Below are 13741 nucleotides of genomic sequence, written 5' to 3'. Positions count from 1 at the left end.
ATAAGGGTATGGCAAACTTATCCTGGTGCTCTTCAAACTATGCATGTACACTGTGTGACATGTTGCATTGTCCTGCTGGCAGATGTCAACATGCAGAGGAAAAATAAATTGCATGTAGGAGTGGACATGGCCCCATGGATAGATGCACACTTTATGTTGCTCCACTGTGCATTCCAGAATAACGAGATCACCCAGGAAATGTCATGAAACCATTCACCAGACCATAACACTCCTTCCTCCAACCTCAACCCTTCTGACAACTCTTGAAGGGTATTTTGCTTTCTGACTTTTCACACCCTATACACTAATGGCCATCTGTCACCTGAGAAGGGCACCAGTCGCTACTCAGTGGACATCCATTTGCAGTACTGGCATGTAAATTCCAGTCTTTGTTGCTGACAAACAGCAGTCAGCATGGCTGTATGAACCAGGTGCCTGATGCAGAAGCCCATACACAGCAACACTGCTGAACGATTGTTGACGAGACATTGTTGGTAGCCCCTTGGTTTATCTGGGCAGTGATTTGCTAAACAGTTACACACATCTCTGCAGCCATCATTCATCCATGTCATCTACGGCTTGTAATGCACCACAGTCACCTCAGCAGCAGTTTTGCATAGGGTCATTTTGCCATGCACAGTATACTTTTTAAAGTGGCACATGAACATTTTACAAACTTCACTGTTTCAAAAGTGCTTCCACATTTCGGATGTCACAAAAATCGCTCTGTTTCCCCATTATGACAATGACTGAACTGTTTTCCACGTCTTCCCAACTTGTTTTACATATGCTCCACCGCTAGTGCTGCCACTTGCCATCTGTGACTGTTTACTGCATGCTGACATCTAACATAGGCAGCGGTAATATTAATGTGGCTGCACCATGTAGTTAAGCTTCAAATATTTAACTCTAAAAAATTATATTCACATGAAGTTTTTCGAGGATCAACATCTCAGAAAGCTTCATTTGATGAAGTTCAAATAGCACTGAATTGAGCTTTAAGTTAAAGTACTTCCTATCAGCTGCAGCTTTTTGATGAACATACTTCCTATCAGCTGCAGCTTTTTGATGAACAACCCAATGACACTGCAATACTCTGAAATTCTTATGATCCTGAAGTCCTGCGTTCAATCCCAGATAGGGATGGGGATTTTCCCTTATTCCATTTCCTCCACGACAATCCCAGGACCACACACTTCTATCAAATCAGTAGCAGAAATCTTTCCTGGGGGAAGGTCAACAGTCCAGTCACAAGCTTATATCACATACTTTACACTGACATTACCTTTACTAGCTACAGCCTCATCTTTCTGAAACCATGTCACATCTAAAACCACTGTCTCTGCAGTTGTGAGATGAAGAAATTGTTATTCATGGACACATACCACACAAAATTGACACCTGCAGGCCAGCGGTTGTTGCTGTTAATTCTGTCCAGTAATGTTGTGCACAAATTGCAACCACTCACTTTATCTGTCAGCTGTAACTGTTAAGCCACTTGCAGTTTATAAGGATGAAATTTTAAAAACTGTTTCTTCATCCTCTGCAAAGACTTACAAGGGCTTTATAATGTTCTGCAATGGTAATGGACAAACTGCTGGGGGTATTGTTGCAGAGCTGTGTGAACTCATCAGATATTTTCCGGCATTCGAATTACCTCTTCAGCTCCATCATGTTTCGCACTGGTTACAGAACCTGTCTCACCCCACTGTTTTATCCACCTGGGTATTGTCCTTCTGTCTGGAACATGAAAATGCTGGTCTCCTCCACATCAAATTGGACAGCCACAATGCTCTGCCACAACAGAATTCCTCCACTGCCTCAGTATGCACTTGCACTGGCCAACATTCCATACTGAACTGAATGGCATACTGTGCGGGTCTCATCAGACATATTAGATGGTGTGAGCATGTCTACATCTTAGGACAGTAGCCAACAGAAAGTGTACCATTTCGGTGACTCGCCCTGTATTATTTACCTCCATCACATTTAGATATTTAAAAATGTATCCTCTGCTCTGAGCTTCATTTAGAACTTGCTCAAGCTCATCATACACTTACTTGTTTCAAAAAGAAAATTCCACAGAACTCACTGAAATAGGATTTAAAACATATTACGAAACAAACAACTGTGGGCAAAAGTTTATGAGAGGTTGTCCAACATGTTAATACCTGTTACAATAAATCATGGGGATTCAGAAGGCAGATTATGGGCAGCCAAGGTCATACTAATGAGACAATTTTCTTTTGATTGTAGGAAAAATAAATGTTTGTTACTAATGGGAAAACATTTCTTGAGTTGCTAGCAGTCAGAATGTAATAAAATCATAATCTAATCTCCCCCCCCCCCCCTTCCTCCAAAATAAACAAACACTTAGGAAATTATTTGTAGTTGGTGAGGTGTTACATGAAATGTGAACTACACTTCATGGAAAGCAGTGCATGGGGACTAGAAGTGTGAATGAGTCCCATACTGCTAATCACCTTAAAATATATTACTGTGTCAGGCTGCACACACCAGTAGGCCTGTAGGAGGGGACTAAGGACACTTAGATGACGATATTGTAAACAGCTATTGTCGGCACCTTGTAAGTCACTTCCAATATCACTTATGCTTACATTATTACTTTTGCTCTCAGTGGAACTGGCTTGTACACATGTCAATTGTTTGTTCAACTAAAAGATAATCCTCTTTAAACTCATAACACAAAACCATTCTTTTTCTATTTTAATTATACCATACAAGATGAAAGTAATATTCTTATTCTGTAAGTAGTGTTTCATTGTAGTACAGAGTAGATGGAGTGAACTTAAATTTGGATGGTACAGAGATGACCTATGATTTGATAGCTCATATTTGGCATGGGTAACATCAATTTTAAATGTTCTAAATCTTCTTCTGCTTATTTAAGAAAAGAGCACAGTTCTGCTTTGTGTACAACTTCATGAAATTAATTATTTCGTCATTCTGAGAGTAAAAGTTAGGCGATGGATTATCTTCAATACTATGAAAAGCAAAATCACAAATTCTCACCCTGTACTTAATTATTAATAATTCATTTGGTATGAACATCTAGCACCACCAGCATTCACAATGACAGTTCATTTTACCTTTGAAAGTGGTGCATGATGCCTTTGTTCTTATCAGCACTACAAGAACATGCAGTGCATAATGAGTTCAGGTAAGTCTTGTTAAAGTATGTAATAGACCTCCCACTCTTTCCATACTTATTTCAAATATTGCAGCCATAATTTGAAAGCATATTCCTTTCTCATAAATAATTTCAGCTTTTCTGCCATTTTTCCCCAATTGTATCTCTATTTGCCAATAATCTTTCGTGGAGCCTACCTAAAAAATTTATCTTCCGTTTCAAAACTGGAAGTTTTGTTCTCAACAAAGGGTATTCATCATTCATACCATGGAAATATACTGTCCAATGAATTAACCATGGTTCAACTGCAGCTTCTTCTGAGAAAGTTTTATTTCACACTGAAAATGATCCAGCTTCTTTGTTAAATCCTATGGCCCTTCCTCACACAGTATTTGTTTTTCAGTATGACTCAACACGTTTAAAACAAATAGGCCAATTTAGATCAGACACGTACTTCATAAGCTTGCATACACAACTCTATGTTTTCTTAATCAAGGTTAGAGATGCTCTGTGAATGCAAAGGCAGTCACCACAGGTCTGAGTAAGCTCCTTCCCCATCATACAAAACCAGCACAAGGCAATGTGCATGTTGACTGAGCTAGCTGACATCACAGTTTATGTTATAACCTGCAGACTATACCACAACACAAGGACGACCCATAGTAATCATTACTCAGAATAATTATACAAATTCATATAATTAAGCTTTGCTCATGACAAGTACAGCTAGCAACTCCATACCTAACATACAGTTCAGGATACACTGCACACCAGTCCTTAAAAACAAACAAGATTTCAGAATCATATTTGTTGGCTTCAAAAACTCATAAGCAAACTGTAACCTTTCAATCTAACTTTGACCTCAGGCTCTGCTGCAGATTAGTCTGTCGCCACAACCATGATTTTGTATTTCAAACAGAACTCATCAATAAATGTTTCAATATAATAAATGTGTGAAAAGTACTATAATGGAAAATCCAGGATGGAATGTAACAAAATTATGAAAAGGAAAGTTGCTACTCACCATATAGGGGAGATGCTGAGTTGCAGATATGCACAACGAAAAGACTGTCACAAATAATTCTTTCGGGCCGCAAGGCCTTTGTCAAAAATAGACCACACACACACACACACACACACACACAAATTGTCAATCTTTGGCAGACACAAAAAGAGAAGTAGGGGTAATCCATATATTGTGAGAAATTAGTGTTTTACAGCAAACGGATCTCATTTGGTTAAGAACTTGTGACTGACATCTGGTCTACTTAACACAGCACAATGATAGACCGCCATAAACTTTAGCCAAATTCTGCCCTTACTAATCCATTGCACATGCTTGGATTGATTTACCAGTAATGGCAGTTAGTTGAAATATTTCTTATGCATCTTATTCAATACAAAACAATAACATAATACATTCTTTTAGCCCTATAGGTTGACAGCTATTCTCTTGGAAATATTTTTTAATCATACCATTTACTTGTGTCAATGTGCTTACAAGTTTATATGTCCCAGACACATTAAGTAAATATAGCATTTCTACTCACAATTTTGGCTGAACAGTAGTGCTTCAGAACTGTCCACTGACCTAGTTGTTTGCATTTATTAGACGAAACATTTTCTTTGTTTTGGCACCTTTACTTGAATTTTTCTTCCATTGAACTGAACAAGAGTTGTAGTTGTCCTATTTCGTTCCCACAGTTCAATAATACAGCATGTATCATTGAATAAATTAAAACTCAATTTTTCCTATGTTATGTTCCAAAGATTTTTAAAGCTAACATAATACATTCCTTGCCAAATGTAGATTAAATGAAATCTTTTTGGGGAATATATTTTCTTCGTGTTTTGTTTATGTGGTGACCACCACTTCACATCGTAGCAGGATGTAAGATGCAAGACAATCCAACCAGTGGCAGCACCATGTCCAGCTATGGCTATGTCAGCCACTCTACCATAAAGATTGGTAGCAGCAACAACAACAACAACACTAGCCACAGCGTGTTGGGAAGAATTGCTGGCTGGCCAGACAGGCCAACTTTGATACATCCAATAGAGGATAAACCATTGTGATCTGGAAGTGAGTCTCACCTTCGGCCACCACCGTGCTCACACAAATGCGAAGCATCCTTATTTAAAGAAGTACACAGGCCACTACAGCCAATTCATCCCACTTCGCTGCACTACGCTGTTACCTATGCCAATGACAGAGCTTCAACCATGCTCCAAATGATGGACTAGCACTTTGGTATATTCGATCATTTACTGTTTACGCTTGGCCAGACTACCTGACAACGTTTATGAGAATGGACTTTGGTTTGTGAACTGGACCTGGATTTTTGTGGTGTGTGTAATAAACATGTATCAGTGATCCAGTCTGTGTTCTTTCAGTCATAACAGTTTATGCATCAGATATATCTACAAGAAACTTTGGTAGTTTTGCCACATCTATGCTAATACATTCCATTTCATCACACTTGGGACAAAATTTTTAATTTGTTTACATGATATTTGATTTTATGTTCAAACAGAATGCATGATTTACCCCAAATTTCTTTTGCATTATTGCAAAAAAATGGCTCTGAGCACTATGGGACTTAACATCTGTGGTCATCAGTCCCCTAGAACTTAGAACTACTTAAACCTAACTAACCTAAGGACATCACACACATCCATGCCCGAGGCAGGATTCGAACCTGCAACCGTAGCAGTCGTGCGGTTCCGGACTGAGCGCCTAGAACCGCTAGACCACCGCGGCCGGCGCATTATTGCATCCACACAAAATAAGCAACTGATTAACTTAGTACTCTAGTTGTCAGACTTACTGCTTTTGAACAATCCTGTGGACATTCTTCAACACAAATAGCTCCATGTATAATATAACAGGATAAAGAAAGCTACTCATCATGTGACAGGGAAAAAAGAAACAAAAAACAAGTGGAAATGAACAAGCTTCTGGGACTGTGACTCCTTCTGACAGAAGGGTTGAAGGGAAAGAACTGGTGAGCTATAGAAAATGGGAAGACTTATGGAAAAGTTGCTCAGAACCCTGGTTCAGGAGCTTGTGAGAACTTAAAAGGTGGAAGATAGGAACACAACCAAAAAGAGATTACTGAAAAAGCCAATACGAGTGAAAAGCTAAGTGCGTTCTGTGAAAGACAGATGAGTGGGGCGGAGGAAAATGGACAGGTTGGAAAATAAGAAAGGAGCAATGAAAAGGAATAGTTATTAAACAGAAATGCTGAGACCATTAAGAAAATTTAAGCCAGTTAGGTGGCCAGAACCAAGCACATCTTGCAAGGCCGGTTCCTACTTCCAAAGTTCTGGGAAACTCTGGACAGTGTTTACATAATGGCTGCTATGCAAAGCGTGGTTTCACCGGTGGCTCTCCCTTTTGATATATATTTTGCCAGTTACAGGGCTGGTGTAGGTGGTGGTTGGAGGGTGCATCTGGCAAGTCTTACAGGAAGGACAGTCACTTGGTTAAGAACCATAGGGTAGGAAAATAGGGTGCAGAAGGAGTGTAGTGTCTGGCCAGGATACTGCACAGATTGAAGGTGGCAAGGAGAGGGGAGCAATGAAAAGCTGTTCTAGGTGAGGTGAGGTGAGCAAAATATTGACAGAATGTACCTTATTTCAGGGCATGATTTTAGGAAGTCATAGCCTTATCAAAGTGGCTAGTTAATACATTAAAGATAAGGGCAGTACTGAGTGTCAGCAGGCGTACAAATATCATAATGTAAGTACTGTTGTTTATTTGTAGGTTTAATGTGAAAGTTCTGTCCCACACAGTCTTGTGTTTGAGGCAAACTTATTTGCTCAGATGCAGACACTTCACAGCAATACACCACCATTCACACCTCAGCCTTCACAGCCCTCTAGAAAACAAATTAGAAATATGCCTCTTGTCACTCAGTTCTGTCTTGGTCTTGAATGTATTAATCAGCTAATTAGAAAAGGCTACCACTTCCTAAATCATGCTCTGAAATGAGGTCCATTCAATTCTGTCAACATTTTCTCCATATCATCTAGATTAGCTTTTAGCCCCCTGCCCTATAGCTCTTACCCCTGTGACCATCCCCACTGTAAGGCTTGCACATGCATCCTCCTTCCATCACCTACATACAACACCCCTGTAACTGCAAAATACACACCATCAAAGGGAGAGCCATATGTGAAATGACCTGTCATGTAAACACTATCCAACCTTCTATGCTGGTATGACTACTACCGAGTTATGGTTACAATTAATGGACACAGAGACAGGGCGTAGACTGGCAACACACAAAACCTTTGTCAAGCATGCTCAATAACATGACCATCATGACCTCACTGCTTATATCACTATAAGTGCCCTCTGGATCCTTACTCCTGACACCGTTTCTCAGAACTCTGCAGGTGGCAATCACCTTCATAACATGTGCTTTGTCCTCACAACATAGCTACCTTAAGTTTTCATTAATTTCATTGGTCTCAGCATTTCTTTTCAACAACTATTCCTTTGTCATTTTCTTACCTGTGGATTTTTCTCCACCTCACCCATCTGTCTACCACAGAATGCACTTAGCTTCCTGCTCCTATTGTTTTTTTTTAGTGAGCTTTTCTTGGTTATTACCTTATCTTACACCTTTTTTCCACCTTCTAAGTTCTCTGGTTTTCAAATCTTGTCCAGTTCAGGCACCAACAATCAGTCTTTCCTCCTCACCCTGTTCAGTAAGTTTCTCCTGACACTGGGTTCTGGGCGACTTTTCTGTAACTCTACCCATTTCCTAAACCTCACCAGTACTTTTCCTGTGCAAAACCAACTGGAGCTTACACACCCAAATCAAAACTATAGAATACTAAGATAGTGAGCAGTTAAAAAACTACTTTATGTCAATCCCAGTTAACAGAAGAGAAGACAGCTAAAAACAGGGATGTGGAGAAAGGGCTATAAAAGACACCATACAGAAACGGAGGTCCAGAACTAAAAATTAAATGGCCTTTGCCATACTGCTACAACCAATAAAAAGTAAAACGCAATCAACAGTCATTGCGTCATTTGCTAAAACGACCGATAACTCTTATGGCAAACCTAAGTGGGAATGTAAATGGTTAAAAAATGGGCATTCGGTCAGGAAATGGATGACAGTTAAAACTTGGGCACAATTTGTACAAAGTGGTGGGGGAGTGCCACTTAATAAATAACAATGGCTAAAAATACAACCTAGTTAAAATGACCTCCTCCTGGCGGGAGGGCCGAGAGGAGGTCATCCAAGCTGCTGGGAGAGTCTTAATAATCTTGAGTTTACTTCAACGAAGGGAGGACCAATGGCAATGCCAAAGTGACTCCTGACAGACGGCAGCACAGAGATCATCAGAGGGAACATAGGAACTAGTGGACAGAGGTACGAGGACTGCAGTCTTGGCAGCAGCATCAGCAGCCTTGTTTCCTGGCGGACCAACGTGACCGGGAATCCACATAAACATCACAGTGGCCCCAGCAAGAGTGAGCAATTGACAGTTTTCCTGGACCCATTGCACTAAGGGATGAGTGAGCTCAGCTGTAAATATTGAGCAGTGTGCTGGAGGAAGATGCCAAAAAACATCGGTGCCAGTGTTGAAGACATGCCTCACAGCACAGTTAGTCTGAAAGCTATCAGTGTACACAAAGGTACTATCGCGAAGTTCCATGCAAAGGTCATGAAACTGAAGGCGATAGAGTGAGCTTGGAGTAGTGTCCTTAGGAAGTGAATGAAGGCCTAGCTGAATGAACATGGGCCGCCGCACGAAGCCAAGGTGGTGAGGGTGCACACCCACCGGGAAAGTTACAGGTAGTGTGAAGTTAAACAGCTGAAGCAAGAGCCAAAAGTGGACTCCAGGAGGTAACAGGGAAGAGGGATACACCCCATACTGGTGATCAAAGGAGTCATCGTTGAAGGAGAGATAGGGTAGGTGGCCACGCAAGGGAGACAAACAGCATGCATACCTATTGAGGAGGTGTAAAAGGCACCAGTGGTCAAACAGATGCCACGATGGTGGATAAAGTTCAGATGGCGTAAGAGGGGCGGATGTGCAAATGCATAAACAAAGCACCCATAGTCTAGTTTCAAACGGACAAGGGACCAGTACAAACAGAGGAGGGTGGTTCGTTCTGCACCCCAGGAAGCACCATTGAGAACACATAAGACAAAGAGGGACCACATACAACAGGCTGCCAGGTAAGAATGAGCTCCAGGAATTTCATAGTTTCAACGAACAGAAGGGCAACAGGCCCAATATCTAAAGATTGTGGGAAAAACCAACTGCATCACCAGAAATTCATACAAAGTGGTTTTGTCAGCAGAAAAACTATAGCCATTGTCGATGCTCCAAGAGTAAAGACGATCGAAACACTGCTGAAGACGTCACTCAATGAGGCAGGTCCGTGGAGAACTGTAATAGATGGCAAAATCGTCAACAAAAAGGTAGCTGGCTATGACTGGTGGGAGACAGGCCATTATAGGGTTAATGGTGATAGCAAAAAGGACGATGCTCAGGACGGAACCCTGAGGCACACTGTCTTCCTGGATAAAGGTGTCCGATAAGGCAGAACCCCCCTTTTAAATATTCCTCAATGAAACAGGGCAGGCAGCCACGAAAGGCCCGATGTATAGAGAGTACGGAGGATACCAGTTCTTCAGCAGGTGTTGCAGGCCTTCTCCAAATTGAAAAACACGGCCACAGTCTTGGATTTCCGCAGGAAACCATTAACGAGATGGGTGGACAAAGTGACAAGGTGGTCAACTGCAGAACGGCGCACTCGAAATTCACACTGTGCAGTGGTTAGTAAATTGTGAGACTCGAGCCACCATGTCAGCCTGGCGTGACTGATATGTTCCAGCACCTTGCAAACACAGCTGCTGAGAGAGGCAGGGCGGTAGCTAGAAGGAAGGTGGTTGTTCTTACCAGTCTTAGGTATAAGTATGACAGTGACTTCATGCCAGCGTCTGGGAAACATGCCCTCTGCCCAGATGCAGTTGTACGAAGTAAGCAGAAAGTGCTTATCTTCAAGAGAACTGTTCGGCAACATCTGACTGTTAAGAGTGTCTGGCCCTGGGGTGGAGGATCGGGATGAAGTGAGAGCATGATCTAGCTCCCTCATAGTAAAGGTGGCATTGTACCACTCAGATTCTGAGAAGAGAAGAGAAGAGTATCGCCCGAGCCTCCTCTGCTCATTTTCAATAGAGGAAGGCAGGGTGATAGTTGAAAGAGCCCGCAATTTCCACAAAATAGTGGCCCAAGGTGTTGGAGATAGCAATAGCATCCATGACGACATTGTCTGCTGCTGTGAGACCAGAAATTGGGGAATGGATTGTGGTTCCAGAGAGCCATCGGAGGTTGCCCCACGAGACGGAGGATGCGGGGGAACTCTTAAAAGAACTAGTGAATGAAATCCAGCTAGTTTTTTTGTTATTTCCAATAATGCGCCGACATTGTGCACACATCTGTTTATAATGAATGCAGTTTGCCACCGTAGAATGACTGTTAAAAACAAGGAGAGCACATCTTCGGCTGCAAATTGCGTCATGGTATGCCTCAGTCCACCAAGGGACTGGGACACGGCATGGTAAAGGGGAAGTGCTAGGAATGGAACACTCTGCAGTGTTAAGGATAACGTTTTTAAGATATTCCAAGTGGTTATCATAACTGGGGAAATCTTGTTCTTCGAAGGTCGCCAGGGAGGAGTAAAGCTGCCAGTCGGCCTTAGTAAGCTGCCTTTTGGGTGTGCACGCAGGTGGGGTCGGAGTCAGCAAACAGATAGTGCATGGAAAATGATCACTTGAGTAGGTCTCAGAAAGAACGGATCACTCAAGAAGATGGGCAAGCTGGGCAGTGCAGAAGGATAGGTCTAAATGGTAATAGGTGTGGGTCAAATAGGAAAGGAGTATGGGTGCTCCTGTGTTAAGGTAGAAGAAGTTAAGTTGATGGAGAAGGTCAGCCAAGAGGTCACCTCTCTGACAGTTTCTGGGAGAACCCCAAAGGGGATGGTGCACATTAAAATCGCCGAGCAGCTGCCAAATATGCTGAGGTGAGGTAGCTGCCAAATATGCTGGAGGAAGCCTGCCCTGGCGACATCGAATGACAGAGGGATATAAACGATACAAAGGAAAAATGTCACGTGAGGGAGGAAAAGGTGAAATGAAACAGCTTGAAGGCAGGTAGTCAGGTAGATGGTTTGAATATGAACGTTGTCCCGTATGAGCAGCATGACCCCATCATGAAGTAGAATGCTGGCCTCAAGGGGAAGGTCAAAACAGACTGGAAAGAAATGCGAAAGATCAACGTGGTCATGAGGGTGAATTTTGCTTTCTGAAGGCAGATTACAAGGGGACGCCGCAATTCTAAAAGCAGCCGTAAATCCTCTTTGCTGGATCGAAGGTTGTGAACGTTCCATTGGAGGAGAATCATGATGAAGAAAAAATAAAGAGGTGTCACCTCGGTGACTGCCAAGTGACAGCCTTCGAAGACTCGCAGCTACAGGGCACAGAGGCGGGAGGATCCTGCTCCATGAGATCCACAGATGCATCTGCTCTCTTGTGCTGTCAGTATGCAGAGTCCAATGCAGAAAAATGGTTGGTGGCGTGCACCAGCAACAGGAAGGCCGGCTGTGCGAAAGTATCATGTAGCAACACTGTCAAAGAGGCTCTTCAAGTCGGTGAAGAAGAATACCATTCGCCTTCGATGGACTGCTTCGAGCCTTTATGGTTAGCAGAGGAAGACTCAGGTGTTGGTTGGCTGGAGGGACGTAAGAAGTCTTCACAGGAGAACTCCTTCTGTCCTTTCCAGCCTGCTGGTTGCACAGCTGGTGGTATCGCCCCTTGAGGTAAGAGTTTGATGGCTTGTTGCACAGCAGGACGAGGGGACAGCAATGCTACCTTGACAATGGGCAATTTCAAAACCCCAGAGCTAAATTTGAAGTCACATGTCTGCGTGGCCATGTCCTTTATGGAGCAAGAAGTACCAAGAACAGTACCGCAAGTGCCAGATGGTATAACACAGTGTTTGCGACTAGCCAATAACTTGCAAGCAACCGGGTAAGGAACTTTTTCTTTTACCCAGATCTCCTGAAAAGCCCACTCATCGAGATACATGGGACAATCTCGAAATGAGGTGGCGTTGTGACTGTTTGCATTCTTTGTTTCTCCATTTGTTGTCCTCCGTGTCAACGTACTGCACTGAGATACTGGCTGAAAAATGGGGTGTGGAAGTACAGCTCTGACTACTTTAAATAATGTAGCCGACAGGTGCACATTTGCAATTCACAGTTGTTTACTTTCACTTTTCACAACCCCGCCCCCCATATACACATTTAATATGACCAGTTCAATACTGTTTTAACTTTCCATAAGTCTCATTAATAGTTTGTAGACAAACCTCCTCATACTGCTACAATAGTTTACTATTGAACATCTATCACCAGTAGAAACCTAACCAGAGAGTTCACAGTTCTTGAAGAATAGAATGGTACGTATGGAGCAGACACTGTCATTGTTTCAACACACGGCCTAATAATGTCACACTTATTTCATGGACGCATTGTTGTTGATCTAACCAACATAGGTTTCTCGTCTGAAACTCAGCCTTGGACTGACTGTCTTGTGACCAACATTCGGACCCTTATATATCCTCACAATAATAGGCACTGAAACTAAACATTGTTCAAAATTAAATTTTCAGAAGTTACAATTACTTAGCTCATTAAATTAACTGAATACATCAAAAAATTCGTTCCTTTTAACAGTTTCTTCTACTACAAGAGTCAGGCCGAATTATTTGTTTAAATCATGAAATTAACAAATATTAGTATGCAGACAATACTTTGGACAAAACTGTTAATTACTTTGGAATTAATGAAGTGCTGGTTTTGCAAACATGTTTCTGAAGAGAGCCAAATAGATACTTTAAGATTCCTAGTATTTCGTCTTCCAAATGTTTATAATCAGTACAGCATTTAAATTTGTTTATAAGTCAACAGTAGAATTTAAGTTACTAAACAATTGCTGATTTCACCCTATAACAAAAGATACTAACTAGTAATATTCAAACTAAATTAGAAAATCAATTACATACATAAAACTAAGCACAAAATTAGATCTGTTGTTATATTCTTTAAAACTGAGACCCAACTTTTCTCTTTTATGAAAATACAGGTTATACTCACGTATTGTTTGTTGTTGTTGTGGTCTTCAGTCCTGAGACTGGTTTGATGCAGCTCGCCATGCTAATCTATCCTGTGCAAGCTTCTTCATCTCCCAGTACCTACTGCAACCTACATCCTTCTGAATCTGTTTAGTGTATTCATCTCTTGGTCTCCCTCTAAGATTTTTACCCTCCACACTGCCCTCCAATACTAAATTGGTGATCCCTTGATGCCGCAGAACATGTCCTACCAACCGATCCTTTCTTCTAGTCAAGTTGTGCCACAAACTCCTCTTCTCCCCAATTCTATTCAATACTTCCTCATTAGTTATGTGAACTACCCATCTAATCTTCAGCATTCTTCTGTAGCATCACATTTCAAAAGCTTCTATTCTCTTCTTGTCCTAGCTAGTTATCATCCATGTT

The 13741-nt window shown here is 41.8% G+C and overlaps 1 protein-coding gene across 4 annotated transcripts in view; it reads right to left on the bottom strand.

Annotated features, from left to right (window-relative positions):
- The window catches only part of LOC126260517 (protein abrupt-like), a 267219-nt gene that overhangs the window by 214873 nt on the left and 38605 nt on the right, over positions 1-13741 (bottom strand). The window lies entirely within an intron of this gene.

The sequence above is a fragment of the Schistocerca nitens genome, chromosome 1 (assembly GCF_023898315.1).
Source record: "Schistocerca nitens isolate TAMUIC-IGC-003100 chromosome 1, iqSchNite1.1, whole genome shotgun sequence".
Lineage (NCBI taxonomy): Eukaryota > Metazoa > Arthropoda > Insecta > Orthoptera > Acrididae > Schistocerca > Schistocerca nitens.
This window is presented reverse-complemented; position numbering and strand designations above follow the sequence as displayed.